Source organism: Patella vulgata, chromosome 6 (genome assembly GCF_932274485.2).
Source record: "Patella vulgata chromosome 6, xgPatVulg1.2, whole genome shotgun sequence".
NCBI classification, from domain to species: Eukaryota; Metazoa; Mollusca; class Gastropoda; family Patellidae; genus Patella; species Patella vulgata.
In genome coordinates this window covers 31,473,436-31,489,403 of record NC_065884.2, presented here as the reverse complement: position 1 = coordinate 31,489,403, position 15,968 = coordinate 31,473,436, and the positions used below count along the sequence as shown (strand labels likewise).

The window sequence follows — 15,968 nt, the reverse complement described above, 5'->3', positions numbered from 1 at the left end:
CTCGATAAGCCGTATACGCTTTTCAACGGACGATTTCTCGACAGGTAATTAGCGTACCAAAATATAAATAACACCATTGAAATGCTAATTCAATTCTGATTCATACCATATAAATCATTTTAGTTTTAAGTACAGACATTTGCTTACAAATTAGTGTTTTGTAATGCGTGTCCTGATTTTTGACGCCATCGATGAAAATTAGCCACGATGACATCACAGCATTCATAGCCCTACTAGTATAGTTGACTGGCAAACGAAATTTTTCGACAAGGATTCAATAGGACGGTTCCTGAATGTAGGCTACAGGCCGAGTGTAATGAGACCTACGTTCAGGGCTGAACTAATGTTTTATAAGAGTACACTGCTTATATATTATAAAAGTAGCTTAGTAATAGTAGGCTAAGTAATAACATATCTGGATGGATTGGATGTATTTGTTTTTAGCTATACAATTGGATCTTTTTTGTTTTACCTTGCAAACTTAAGTTAAGTTTTTTATTAATAAAGAACTGACAGTTCTTACTATTATAGTTAAGAAATAGATAATGAAAAGGGAATATATTGAAATTTTCAGTCAAATTCAAGTTTTAGGATGATGAGTGCAGATTGCCCCTCGTGAAGAGATTACCCCCGCGCGCCGCATGCGTGAATCTCTGTCTAATTTCCGTTGACTAATCTGCGCGCTGAGTTAACTCTGTCCAAGGTATTGGGATTACCGCAATGATAATCCGAATGTCCACCCCACGAACAAACGAACGATAATAATCCGCCTAATCCTACTCTGTATTCATAATGATCACTGCGTTAGCAGGACAGCATGTACAAATGATTGAAAGCCATAAACCACCATCAATTTAACCAAAATCTTTAAAGGGTATATTTATTATGAGTTGCTTACAATAATATATTTTAGTGGGAACTCACCAAATTTTTGCTGCCTCACAGCCTGACTACAATCTGAAAAAATTGGGTCATCGGCATACTCGAATCTAAAGATTTATGTCCACTTAACCAGAATTCAGAAACACGTTACAAGCTACAATGTACATTGCACTTTGATAAATAAAACTGTTTGTTATACAATGTAAGTGTATTTATTTCAATTATACAAAAATAATTACAGCAAATATTTTTGGACATACAATCTCCGCACGCAGGGTCCAATCTGCACAGACAGAGTGGACTTTGTGCAGCAAGGTAGTGAAGATTGCAATCTGCCCAAGGAGTGAAGAATGTGCCCAATATTAATATTCAGGTTTTTGATTCCATCCAAAACAAGACTCATTTTGACACTATCTGTCTAAAACCATATGAGGTTTTTTGCCATTTTACATATACAGTAGACTTCGCATATAACGGACACCTCGGGACCGGAAGAAATCGTCCGTTATAAACGGTGTCCGTTATATAAAAAAACTACTATCAACCCTGAATTAGCGACCAGAAGGTAACACCATCCCATGAAATAACAGCATTTATCATATGCAGAATCTACAGAACATACATGTATTTACATAAAAGTCATGTATGTATTCACATGTTTACCATAAAAACAATATGGATATTTTCTGGGAAAAGTATTCCAGTCACCGATAATAAAATCAGTAATATCATCATTTTGTTCTGCTTATTCGAGAGTCCGTTATAGAAATAGACTTTTACATTGATTTGTCGATTAGGCACCGATGAAAATTGTCCGTTATAAATGATTGTCCATTATACAGTGTCCGCTATAAAAGACTTTGAAAATAAGAAATGTCTATTACAAAAATCGGGACCAAACTGTTGTGTCCGTTATAAGCGATAGTCCGTTGTATGCGCGTCCGTCGAAGTCTACTGTATATTTATCCCGAATGAAATAATACCAGTAAAAAAAGTGAGTACAGAGTAATTTTATTATTTGCATATCCATTTAAGCGCAAAGGTTGATACACGACCAATATTCAAAAGCCATAACGCCATAAAGGGTGAAGGTTGTGTCAACATTGAGAGGTCAAGTTTGTGGACAGGAGGCTTGTGATATCGACGACTTCGTGCTAGGTGTTTTTTAATTTGGTTGGTATTTTCCAATACCGTAAAAGAGAAAACTTGAACCAAACCCTATCATATTTCTAGATCTGTGCATGTTTTTAGTACGGGCCGAGTCTTCACGTACTTTATTGACATATTGTTAGACTATAGTATACAGGCCTATTATTATTAATCATTGACAAAGATTTATAGGATCTATAATAAAATAATGTGTCCATCATTGAAAGTCTTATTTTTTTCTTGATAATTTTTTTTAAAAAAAGTGTGAAAAGCTTATTGTTTCTGTTAAGATTAATATTATTATTATTTTTTTTTTTGTTCTTTTCCTGCAAATCTCATATCTCAGAATCTAACCATAGGAACTTTCTGAAACTTTGACGTACCCCCCCTCCCCCCCAAGAATAGGTAGTGGCTTTGGAATGAATATATTTTCAAAACATTTTACTCATCTGAAATCACTGAATTTTACGAACGAATGCATTTGACCTACATTGCTGTAACTTTGTGACTGTTTGACCTATTTTACTAATTCTTTTTTCTTTGAGTACCTTGAAACATTTACTTCCAATTTTCGAATTTCAAAAATTTGTCGCTGTGATTTCGAACTGGAAGTTGAGACCAAGTTGACAACTTCTTTAATAGTTGCACGATTTTCATGAAATTTAGTATGTAAGTAGGCCTTACCGATGCGACTTGAAAGATGTCATTAGAAATTTTCTAAATTATCTCCCCTTGATGAAATTAAGGATCAAAATTTTCAAAAAAATCGACGAAATATAGGTCAGAGTGCCTTGAAATTTTTTTCTGTTCTAGCTAAGAAAGTACAGATGTGTACACAAAATATGAAGTCTGCCGATTGAACCGAAAGTGCCTCCATCTTGAAACGTGAAAATCCACAAGGCTTTCGCAGTATTTTACTCACAGACATGGGAGTTACATTTTCTGAATCCTTGAAGGAATGCCTAAAAATCTATCCAATAAGAATTTTGATATCGGTCAACTGATGGTCACCATTTTGAACTGAATATGAGAAAAAGTGAAAACCCGACGATAACAGACATGGAAATGAATACAATAGGCCAGAGTTTGAAGAATACGTCTCCTATTTCCAAAATGAATACATTTCTGGATAGCCGGGATCAGGGTCGAATTTATGGTATTTGAAAATGTCACAATTTCGAATTTTGCCCTTGACTTTTTTCGTGCCGATTTTAATGATTTTTTTTATCTTGTTCAGATTCTTTATATGACCCATATATGTGACAGGAAGTGATTGTAAATATGAAAGCTTTAATATCTGCTTAGCAGATCTAGTTCTTATTATTATTTTTCTTTTTCCACTACTTGTCGGATCGATTTTATATCTTCGGTTTTACTGGAAAAGTGGGTGTGACTTAGAGTATAAATAGAGAATCTCCTACCAGTCTTTTTTGATATCAAAAAAGACGAGTAGGAGATTTTATTTATCACCCAATCCCTTCTTACATGCACAAATAGATAAATATAATTCTTTGCTGTAGATTTCACTTTTACTGAACATTAAGGCGTAGTGATACATCATTTTTTGACAGCAATTCAAACATTGCAAAGTCCTTTTATATTGACCCAGTGTTTCCATCAAGGTCAATTGAATAATAATAGTTCATTTTTAATAACAAAAAAGTTACTTTTAATAATAAATGAACTGTTCTTTGAAAATAAAAAAAAGTAGTTCCTTTTCAACGGACCAATCAAATTCATGTAAAGCGATATCTCCTAAGGAGATATCGCAGTAGATTATGAAATATATCACACAAGCGATATCTACTGTAGAATGTATTATTGGGTGATAAAGCTATTTTGAACGTTCTGCGACAATGCGAAATGTCTGAAATCACTGAAGTTGTCGTTTTTTAAAATATTGCTGTAATTTTAACAAGAATCGTTGGATTTTAATATTTGATACATTTTGGCATAGTTGGAGACATGGCACATAGCTACAGTGTTTTAGATTTATGATATTTGACGAATCTTCGGAAATATGAGGCGCCAAATTTTGAAAATTTAAAACTTTTTTAATAATGAATATTTTTTTATGCCATTTTACCCAGGGTTAAAGGGTTGTCTGATAATTTTTCTTGGCCGCTATTGGCCAATTCAGTTTATCAGTTCTAGATTCATTATTTATTGCCCGATTTGTATAAAACAAAAGTTCATATGCTCCATTGTGCAAATTCTGAATTTTTTTTATTACAGGTAAAGTTTGCTATCGGCACCGGATGCGACACAATTTCTCATTGCATGACAGACTTGATAAACTGGTGCTGCAGTATGCTACAAAAAATTGCATCTCTGCTTAATCATATATCATTTAATACCATATTTAGACCATATCATGAACATCTGTATTTACTGAAAACTAACGTTATTCCATCATTCGGTATTTGCATCCAACCCCTTTTGTCAGAGGCTGGCATCAGCATTGTGAATACCCCTTTGTTTATAATTAGTACTCCACCATGGACTACATGTATATCGTCTCCAAAGATCAGTTTGGATCTAACGAAAAACAAAAAGAAAGATACTAGTTTCTCAGTGTTTCAGTCTCTCTTTCGAGAGTTAAGGTCTAAATATGGTGATTATTATGCTCCCATTTACACAGATGGTTCCAAAGATGGTGATCGCCTCATCGGGTAGCTTCGGCTACTGTCACACCATCTGGAATCATTTCTGCTGCTTCCATATTTACTGCTGAGCTCCAGGCCATCTTTCAGGCACTGGAATTCATTCAATCATCTTCTAATTTAAGAAAAAGTCGTATTCACTGATTCTTTGTCCTCTTTAGACTTTACAGGCAATAAACAATAAGCAGCTTGTACACCCAATTGACCCAATAGTAGCAGACATTTATCCTCTGCTACTATCACAAGAGTTTAACGCAAAGGAAACCATCCTTTGCTGGCTCCCCAGTCATGTTGATATTAAAGGGAATGATCAAGCAGACTTAGCTGCCAAGTCTGATTTAGATCTTCCCATATCACAATTTCTTTTACCTTTCTCCGATTTTAAATCATCTATTAACTTCTTTATATATGGGCACTGGCAACGGTCTTGGGATCTTGCAGGCATGAACAAACTTCATCACATTAAGCCTCTCCTAGGAGACTGACCAACCTCCTATAGAACTAACAGGTAAGATGAGGTTGTTTTGTGCCGCTCTCGCAGAGGTCATACATTTTTTACTCATATTTACATCTTAAAGCGAGAACCTCAACCAGAATGTGTTCATTGTCATGTTCCATTGACAGTTAAGCACATTTTGATTGAGTGCAAGCATCTGAAAGACATTAGATTAAATCATTACCGTTGCCATTCCTTACATCAATTGTTTGCCCAACCGGGTCTTTATTCTAAACTGCTTAACTTTTTAAAAGAGACAAACTTTTTTTTAAAATTTTAATTGTATATTTTTTATCATGTATTATTTTTTGAATGATTATATATGTAAAAGCTTTGATATAATTCATTTTTAATTATATTTTCTGTTATATTTGTTTTTATTTACATATATAAATACATTTCTGTGATATTGTTTTAATTTGTCTCGTAAAATTCACCATATGTTTGGCGCAATATAGCCCGGTTGGAGCTCACGTGCCATAAAACAACATTTCACCATATGTTTGGCGCAATATAGCCCGGTTGGAGCTCACGTGCCATAAAACAACATTTCATATCATTTCATTTCTGTGACGCAATTTTGCTAAAAACTCTAATTTTGACGAGTCGGAACGTTGTTTCACTAGCAATTGTTAATTTTTGCAAATCTGATAGATCAAGACAAATGCCCCTACAAAAGGCGCAAAAAAAGTCGGAGTCAATGTTTTTAATTTCGGGGGTTTTTTTTGTGCCATTTCAATATAAAGGTGAAAACAGGTGTAAAAATGAGCTATTTACAACGCATTCAGGCTTTACATATTTTAAAATATTTCTATAAACTTGTAGCATTAATCCATACGAAGACAATGTATGTGAAAATTGGTGTGTAATATGAGCAGTTGCCGAGAAATAGGTAATTTTGCATGAGTCACTTTTTATGTTATTTTGCCTGTAAAAGAGTCAATTATCATTCGATTTTCAATTTATTTACCATTTGATGCCTAATGCCACTTTTGACTAAGGCAATCCAATTTAATATTTTCACTGTCACCGGAAATGACGTCATTTGGGCAAAAACTGTATTTTTAGCCTTCAAAACAGATATTTTAATGAAATGAGTCTGACTTGTAATGTTTTTAAAATTATGAAATTTGATTCCAATCAACAAATAGAATGAACCCATACGATCATACAGATACCACAAAATGGTTTCTAACTTGTACGGTTGCAGAGAAATAGATGATTTTCTACAAGTCACTATTCAATTCTCATAAAAGTTTCACCAGGTGATGCCATATGCCATTTATGATTTCATAGAACTAACTTAATGTAGCTAAGTCTCTAACTCAATATCATCCAAAATCTTCGACATTGAAAACACAAATTATTTGTCAATTTAAATCAACATTGATGTTGTGATCTTATGGAAAAAAGATGGGCTTCTGATATCCAATAATTAAGACAAAATAAACATTTCCCGTTGGTACACGAATCGTGTACCATGGTGCATTTCAGCTCCATTTTTAACAAACGACTCATAGAAAGAGACTAGATATATTCCACAAGTCATGTCAAACGGTGACGTCATATTCTTATCTGGATAGCATGCGCAATAAATACTATCGGTATAGAGTGGAATAACCAGACGCTAGAGATTGCCATTGGATTGAGACTTCTGGCGTATTTCGGCGAATATAACTGATTAGAAATTGCAGTAAAAACAGAAACAATTGAATGTAAATCAGTTTATATACATTCACATTACATTAGTATATATGTCAGTTTCTAGATCCAAAATATTAGCGATTTAGCTCCTTTAACATTTTCATTATCACTGGAATTAATGTCATTTTGGCAAAAACTGTATTTTTAGCCTTCAAAACAAATATTTTTTGAAGTGAGTTATATTTATTATTCGTTTAAAATTATGATATTGATTTCAATAGACATACAGAGTGGATCAATACGATCATATAGATGTCCAAAAATTGCTTCTAGCATCTTTCCTTGTCGAGAAATTTCCCATTAGAAAGTCAGCTAATTTAGTAACAAATTTTGTCAGGATCACTTTTTGTACGCCCACATTGAAATGTGGTTATATATTGTCGTCGCCCCCGTCTGTCCGTCCGTCGGTCCGGCGTCCACAATAGCTTTTGGACGCTCTAGAGGCCAAAGTTAATATCTGATTGACTTTAAATTTATACACAGTGTTTAAGGTCATGAGACGAAGAAGCCTATTGATTTTCAGCAATTTCCGATAATTATTGCTAGAGTTATGGCCCCTGATCACTTGAAAAATCTTGTGGACGCTCTAGAGGCCAAAGTTAATATCCGATTAACCTAAAATTTATACACAGTGTTTAAGGTCATGACTCATGAGACGAAGAACCCCAGAGTTATGGCCCTTGATCACTTTGAAAAATCTTGTGGACGCTCTAGAGGCCTAGGTTAATATCCGATTGACTTTAAATTTATACACACTGTTTAAGGTCATGAGGCGAAAAATCCTATTGATTTTCAGCAATTTCTGATAATTACTGCCAGAGTTATGGCCCTTGATCACTTTGTGACGCTCTAAAGGCTAAAGTTATCATCCGATTGACTACAGATTGATACACAGAGTTTAAGATCTTGAGACGAACAAGTATATTGATTTTCAATGAATTTTTATGTCTTGAACAGCTAAATCCATGATATTAAAAGTTTTGTATACAAAACGTTAACATGTGGCAGAACTTTTAAAAACAAACAAATTCTAATGGTTTTCTGATTATTCAGGCCTTCAGATCTGAAAATCATGCATTTTTTTACAACCGATCTAAATTTCATGTTTCCCTTCCAGCCTCGCTTGTGTTTCTTCACCTCGGAATCGCTCATTAAATTGATAATTCCATATCTCTGAGGATAACTTTGCACCGGAATAAAAAAAAAAAACAACGATGAGATGGTATCATCTAATATCGACCAGGGCTTTGTGGGGGAGATTTCATCCATGCCTTTGGGGATGAAATCGTCCACTATTTCGATGTTAATAATAATAAAATTGAATAATTTGCTGTCGCGATAATTCGTGTTCGCTAGTTCTAATTGACGAGCCTGGAGGTCGGGTGTTCGATCCCTGCATTGGCCGAGAAAGTTCATCCCAATTTTCCGACGTGGTTTCCCCTTGTCAGTGATGCAGTACGGAGGGCCTGACAAGGACAGCTGTCTAGTCCTTCGGATGAGACGAAAAACCAAGGTCCCTTGTAAACATTGGAATGCACGTAAAAGATCCCTTGGCAGTTGAAATTCGATATAAGAGTAGACGATAGTGCCTCTGCCCGGGCAAAATTTCCCTCATAGCACACTGTATGGCGTATGCCCGTTTTCATTAGCCCAGTATAGGAGCAGAACAGTATGACGTTAAACCACATTTCATTTCATTTCTATCCATCTAAGTTAGGTCTTCTTTGGGTACATGTAATTAAAAGGTATCTCTGGTTGGTCAGCATTACCCAAGTATTGTTGTGTACATGTATATATTTTCGTATTTTATTATTGCTTGATAATGACTAGAGAAGCCTAGTCGAAAGGTCGCTCATTAATAATCAGTAATTGTATTCCATAGAATTGTGACCTGTATATTGTGTATTCTTGCTTAGAATTTTGTGAGTTCTCTTAATTATTATCTGTCTAAACTGAGACATGTTTAAAACAATGTGCAAAGGTTTGATATGGCACATGTATTAGATATTGACCACAAGTAATTATAAACATCCAGTGAAGTCTTTCATTTTACAAGGTATTGGAACTATTACTCAATTACAAAAATTTACATCTTACATTTAGTTTTAATCATTATTTTACTTATCAGTTATAACAAATAGGCTAGTTAAATAGCAATTAATTTAAACTTGCAGATAAAAAGCCACAAGAAGAGAAGCAGTAAAGCCAGGTTCCTCATGGGTACCAAATAAATATTCAAAAATATGCAGTTGATATTTTTCCAACTCAGCAATTGCCAGTAAAGGATTTAAGTGCATGATTCCAGACATTTGCCCATATCAGTCTGTAACTTCCTCGATTATGGCCCCTAATATGTGCAAAAAAATCGCTATTTTAGCTTGTGCACCCTCCAGAGGTTTACAATTTTTAATCAATTTTAAAAACTGTTTTAACTCTTAAATGACCCAGAGGTGTGATGTCATAAAAACCCACGTCATAATCGTCAGTAGTGTTAAAATATAGATACATTTTAAAGTCATATCATTAAAAAACAACTGTAGATAGACCCTACATGTAAATGGATGAAATAATCTAAATTAAACTTTAATGTTATTTTCATAAATATGAATTCTATACCAAAAATTCATTTAGACATTACATGCAAAATTCATGTATATCGTCGTTGGGCGTCAAAAATCTCGTAACTCAATTTTCCCGGTTTTTCTTTTATTTGACGACTTGGCAAAGAATTCAGTGATACATCTTCTGCGAAAATACTGAGCCTGATAACCAATCAGAAATCTAATTATGATCATGTGAAAAAATCTCCTATTCTCATTGGACCGTAGTTGTGTCGTCGAAAATCTCGTAACTCAAGAACATGTGCCTAGATGTTGACGTCGAGCCTATAACTAACGAATAACGTCTACAAATTGTAAGTTTGAATAGTTTAATTATAATAAATTACATTATAAGTATTAGCAGCATAATAACTCTACGTAATGGTTATAGTTTTAGCACAAAATATTATTAAATGTCATAATTTCACTTTTTATGCTCATTGGATAGAATTTATCCAAATTTATAATTCGAAGTTTGGGTAACTAATAAGCTTATTAAAATAACTGTCATTTTTATTAAATTTTTATTCACAAATGTAAACTTTTATTTGGTTATTAACAAAGTAAAATATTATACAAGAATTTTGATCTTGATTTTGTCAACGAATTCTTTGAGATACGTGATTTTTGAATGAACTGTTCGATTAAAATATATCTCATATTTTATGTTTTGGTTATAATTTTGTGTCATTTCATTTCTTTTACAGTTGCAGATTTATATGATTTTACAATCTTACAATTATTACAGTTATTATGTCGTCCAGAGGGAAACAATTACTACAATTGGCGCTCGAAAAGAGTGTGTTGACAATCGGATAGGGTGTGAGGAGGGTGACAATTTCAGTGATAGTGAATCTGATTTAGACAGTAGTAGTAATGATCCAGACTGGAAACCTGAAAAGAAGAAATCAAAATACGACTACAACAATAGTGATACTGATAGCGATGGGCCTATAGTAGGTGAGGAGTTCGGCCCAGGGTCTAGAGTAGGAGAGCAGGTTAGGACACGGCCTAGACTAGGCGAACAGGTTGGGGCAGGTCATACATTAGGTAAATTGATTGGGGCAGGGCCTAGTGTTGTTGAACTGGTTGGGACATGGCCTAGTGTAAGTGGAAATGTTGGAGCAGGGTCGACTATGGGTGGAGCGGTCGGAGCAGGGCCGACTATGGGTTGACAGGTTAGAACAGGGCCTAATGTAAGTGAACAGGATGACATAGGGCAGACTATGGGTGGACAGGTTGGGACATGGCCTAATGTAGGTGGGCAGGTTGGGACAGGGCCAAGTACAGGTGACCAGTTTGGGACTGGATCTAGAGTGGGTAGACTGGTGGGGATAGGGTCGACTAGGGGTGGAAAAGTTGGGACAGGTCCTAGTATAGATGGGCAGGTTGGGACAGGGTCTAGAATATTTGAAAAGGTTGGGACAGGGCCATGTGCATGTGACCAGTTTGGGACAGGGCCTAGAGTGGGTGGACTAGTCGGGATAGAGTCGGCTAAGGGTGGACAGGTTGGGACAGGGCCTAGTATAGGTGGGCTTGGGACAGAGTCTAGAGTATTAGGAAGTGATAGGACAGGTGGGCAGTTTGAGACAGGGCCTACAGTGTGTGGACTGGTTGGCGAAGGGCCTGGAGTGGATGAACAGGTTGGGACTAGTGATGGGGAGTTTAGTAATGCTGAAATTGGATTCGTGGAGCTAGATGAAGGTAAAGAAGATACAATCCTTGAATACGATGGTCATGCTGGAATGATTCAAGTCGATCACGAAGAAATTGTTGACGATAATAAATCAAAACGGTCAAAGAGGGGGATGGCGGATCCTAACAAATGGCAAAGAAAAAAAAATAAGAGACTACGCATGAATGGTAAAGCTTATAAAGGTGTAGGAAAGATAGACGGAAAGAAAAAATACTGTTTAGAAAGAGATGGAAGAATTTTAGGAGATGGAGGCTGCAGCAAAAGATGTGATAAAAGTAGGAAATGTCGACAGATAAATGATACCAATAGGGAAGAAATATTTAGATCTTTTTGGAACAATATGGATTGGAACGCGAAGAAAATATATGTCGGAAATTTGGTTGAAAATTGTTACACAACTGCATCTATTGGTGAAAATAGTAGACGAAAATTTACTTTCAAGTATTTCTTAAAAATCGGCCAACAGAAAATTCAAGTCTGTAAAAATATGTTTTTATCGACGCTAGGAATCGGTGAATACACAGTTTATGAATGGATGAAAGCATTGAATGATCATGGTCTACCCGAAACAGTTAAAGAAACTCAAGTAAGGCCGAAAAAAGCAACTATCCAGAATTTCTGCGCTCGCCAGTTCCTAACAAATTTGGTTAAAATGCCATCGCATTATTGTAGAACTTCAACAACAAAGGAATACCTTGAGCCATTATTCACTTCATTTTCTGAAACCAATGATAAATTAGCTGTCAGCTCAAAAGTCCTTCGCAAAATATTTGTTGAAATGAACTTGTCCTTATATCAACCGAAGAAGGACCAATGCGACATTTGTGTTGGTCATGAAACAGGGAATGTGACAGATGACAATTATGCAGCTTATGTTAAACGTAAAGATAGTGCCAGAAATGAGAAGTTTCTTGATAAGGAGCGAGCTTTAGTTGACAACAAAATAAAAGTCTCAACCATGGATCTGCAGTCGGTACTCATATGTCCATCTATCAGGCCAGTGCTGTTTATTACAAAACTAAACTCGCCTGTCATAACTTTACTACACATAACTTGGCAACTAAGGACGTTCACTGTTATTTCTGGCATGAGGGGGAGGGCAGTCTTTCCTCACACAATTTTGCATCATGTATTCAAAACTATGTGCATACCTTAATAGAGCCTGGGGTTCAGGAAATTATTCTCTTTAGTGAGGCTGTGGATACCAAAATCAAAACGCATCTTTATCGAATGCTTTATTGCACACTGCCGTCCAAAGGAATGTTGTCATTATCCAGAAGTATCTTGAGAAAGGTCACACCCAAATGGAGGTGGATTCAGTCCAAAGCACTTTAGAATTAGAGAGGAAATTTCGTAAAGTACCCATCTATTCTCCATCAAACTACATAGAATTGCTGAAACATGCTAGACCACATCAACCATATGTAGTGAACTACGTTAACCATGGCTTCTTTAAGGATTTCAGCTCATTGAAGTATTTTGATACAATCCGACCAGGAAATAAAGTTGGGGACCCTTGCTTCAACGATTTAAGGGTTTTGAAATATTTACCATCATGTGTTATTGAATTCAAATTAAATTTTGGTGATCAGTATCAGCCATTACCAAGAAGTCGAAATTCTAATGCACCAGCAAATTCGGATACAGTATCCCCGGCATACCACGTACGACTACCAATAAAGAAATCTAAGTATGATCATCTACAACAACTTAAATCTGTGATTCCAGTTGACTACCATGCGTTTTATGATCAACTTTCTCATAATTAAAAACAGTTAAAATACAGATGTGACGTCATCCTTTGATGTTGGCATACCATTATTTCCAATAATGTACGGGCAACTTGCCAATCGTACATTATCTATACTAGATGAAATATTGGACTCGCGTGACGTATTTCATTGAAAAGCATGTGCGAGATATTGTCTTATTTTAAGTTGTTTAATGGTCCCGAGCTAAAGACATTGCGTAATATGTTGAAACAACACTCGGCTAACGCCTCATGCAGTATCAATATATTACTTAATGTCTCGCTCTCGACCATTAAACCATACATAAACTCTCTTAGGTCGTTAGTGTTGATTATTGTTTCCATTTGTTCGCATGTAAAGTGTAGAAATTTAATTAAATGATATGACACAAAATACCAATAGTTGTTAATTTCCCAGTGTATTATCTGCAATTATCAATTTTTTATCGAACACAATCGTGGCAATCGAGCTGGCGGGGCAGATGATTCTCTACTACAATGTGTCAGGTTCGAATCCTGAAATGAGAAGTGAAGAAACTTAGGGATTTTTGGAAACCCGGACTTCGTCTGACAGGTGTGGTGCATTTGAGACTGTGGAAATTGTATCTAGTTGTTCAGATGGTCACAAAACCGATATAAAAAAAACCTTGACGGTGTGGTGCCTTTGGGGCTGTGGAAATTGTATCTAGTTATTCGGATGGAGCACAAAACCATTGAAAAGAACCCCTTGACAGTTGGAAGTCGAAGGATGGTCACAAAACCGATATAAAAAAAACCTTGACGGTGTGGTGCCTTTGGGGCTGTGGAAATTGTATCTAGTTATTCGGATGGAGCACAAAACCATTGAAAAGAACCCCTTGACAGTTGGAAGTCGAAGGATGGTAGTCCGAGCAACATTCGCATATCGCATTTCTCATGTAATCGTAATATACAAAATAATAATGATTGTCTCAAAATGACCGAAGTATTGTGTTGATGAGACATTAAACCCCATCCATTCCAATCTTCCAGTCTTAATCGTCATAACTAAAGAGTTTACAAGCTGATGATGACCATTGGCTATAGTTTCAAACCCCAGACTACAGAATAGACATTATTAGCCGCTCCAGTCATCAACATATTAGCAAATATACGTTCGTTTTATAAAAGAAATCCTTGTATCTTCATAAATTTGACAGTTTCAACCGAAATGTTAGACACGAAAGTCTCGTACAACTCGTATCTCAAAATTTGGGAACAAAATTTTGATCAAATTTCCAATAAGTCGGAATACAACAAAACCTACATGATTTTAATATCTGTACTCCAATACATGAAAAGTCATTTCATTTGATTCTGCCATGTACGCTTTAGCGATTAGAAAATGTATTAGGCATAGAATTAGAAAGTTTTTTCTTCATCCTGAAAACTTGATAAAATCGATTTACAAGATTTTTGACGCCCAGCGACGATATAATGGTTAGTCTGGTTCTATTTTTTTTGTTTTTTTTTTTGTTCGCTGTTGTGAACTAAAAATCATTCATCACAAATCTCTTTTAATGTAAGATTATTTAAGTAATTTGTTGATTAAGCCTACTTGCTTCTATCACATATCGACATATCAGTAGGCCTACTAGCCTATCACATTCTAACGCAAAACTATAAAATTCTACACCACCGATAAAATCTGAATCACGTCATTCAATAAGGATGGTAATCCGTCGTTAGGAGAACGTTGTTCTAGCTATATATAGGCCTAGACATATCACTTTTTTATTATAGTTTTTCAAAAAGAAATAGTAAGATTTTTAACTATCAATATATCAAACAGGAAGTAAACAAACGAGAAAAAGTCGCCTGTTCATAAGGAAAGTAACTCTCATTACGCTAGAAATGTTGCATTCGGCTAACTGGTTTTGTCGACAAAAGTCGCAGTGGGTACTTAACGATAACGTTTTAGGCGTCAACAAAAGTCGCTGTGGGTCAATTAACAGTTAATATATCACTAGTACACCTTAATGATCATTGAGTTCGAATTTCGTGAAAATCTGACCGAAATTGCTAGACAAAATGGCTGCTCCTTGTACGCAAATAGTGTAAAAGTATGTAATAGCAAGTTTGTCAATCGTGTTTAAATGGGTTGAAAATCAAAACCATCTGATGGCCTGGAGAATTGATTATGGGCTTGGCATGTGAATAAATGTCTAATTAATGATTTATATAACATTTGGCCTGAGGCCAAACGAAAGATCTGCATTAGGCAAATTTAGCTCTTACATAATGCATCCTTATAGTTTAATGCAAATAACTTGAAATGTATGTTTATAACCCAGAGATCTCGGTTCCTTTTGATATTTGCGCATATCGGACCATAACTTGCTGGATTATGGCCCTTGATTGTATAAAAAATCATATTATTGTCCCCCGCCTTTCGAAGAAAGCAGGGGACTATTAAAATGGGTTCGTCCGTCCGTCCGTCCGTCTGTCCGTCACACTTTTTGGGACACAATAACTCTCTTCCTAATTGAGCTAGAATGTTCAAACTTGGTGTATGTGTTTATTAGGTCAATGCCTTGATGGAGTTCGAAGATGAGCATTTTCCGCTTAGGGTAAGCAGAGATAAGCAATTTGATTGGTTGATGCTTTGGGACACGATAACTCTCTTCCTAATTGGGCTAGAATGTTCAAACTTGGTGTATGTGTTGATTAGGTCAATGCCTTGATGGAGTTCGAAGATGAGCATTTTCCGCTTAGGGTAAGCAGAGATAAGCAATTTGATTGGTTGATGCTTTGGGACACGATAACTTTTAATTGAGCTAGAATGTTCAAACTTGGTGTATGTGTTTATTAAGTCAATGCCTTGATGGAGTTCGAAGATGAGCATTTTCCGCTTAGGGTAAGCAGAGATAAGCAATTTGATTGGTTGATACTTTGGGGCACGATAACTCTCTTCCTAATTGAGCTAGAATGTTCAAACTTGGTGTATGTGTTGATTAGGTCAATGCCTTGATGGAGTTCGAAGATGAGCATTTTCCGCTTAGGGTAAGCA

General features: G+C 35.7%; 1 protein-coding gene across 2 annotated transcripts in view; it reads left to right on the top strand.

The window, feature by feature from the left end:
• The first annotated feature begins 918 nt into the window (after positions 1–918).
• Positions 919–15,968, top strand: part of LOC126825426 (RING finger protein 141) — a 128,645-nt gene continuing 113,595 nt past the window's right edge. For both annotated transcript variants that reach the window (XM_050555118.2, XM_050555117.2), the window contains exon 1: positions 919–1,084. The gene's annotated coding sequence lies outside the window, so the exon portion shown is untranslated. The remainder of the gene's footprint in view (positions 1,085–15,968) is intronic.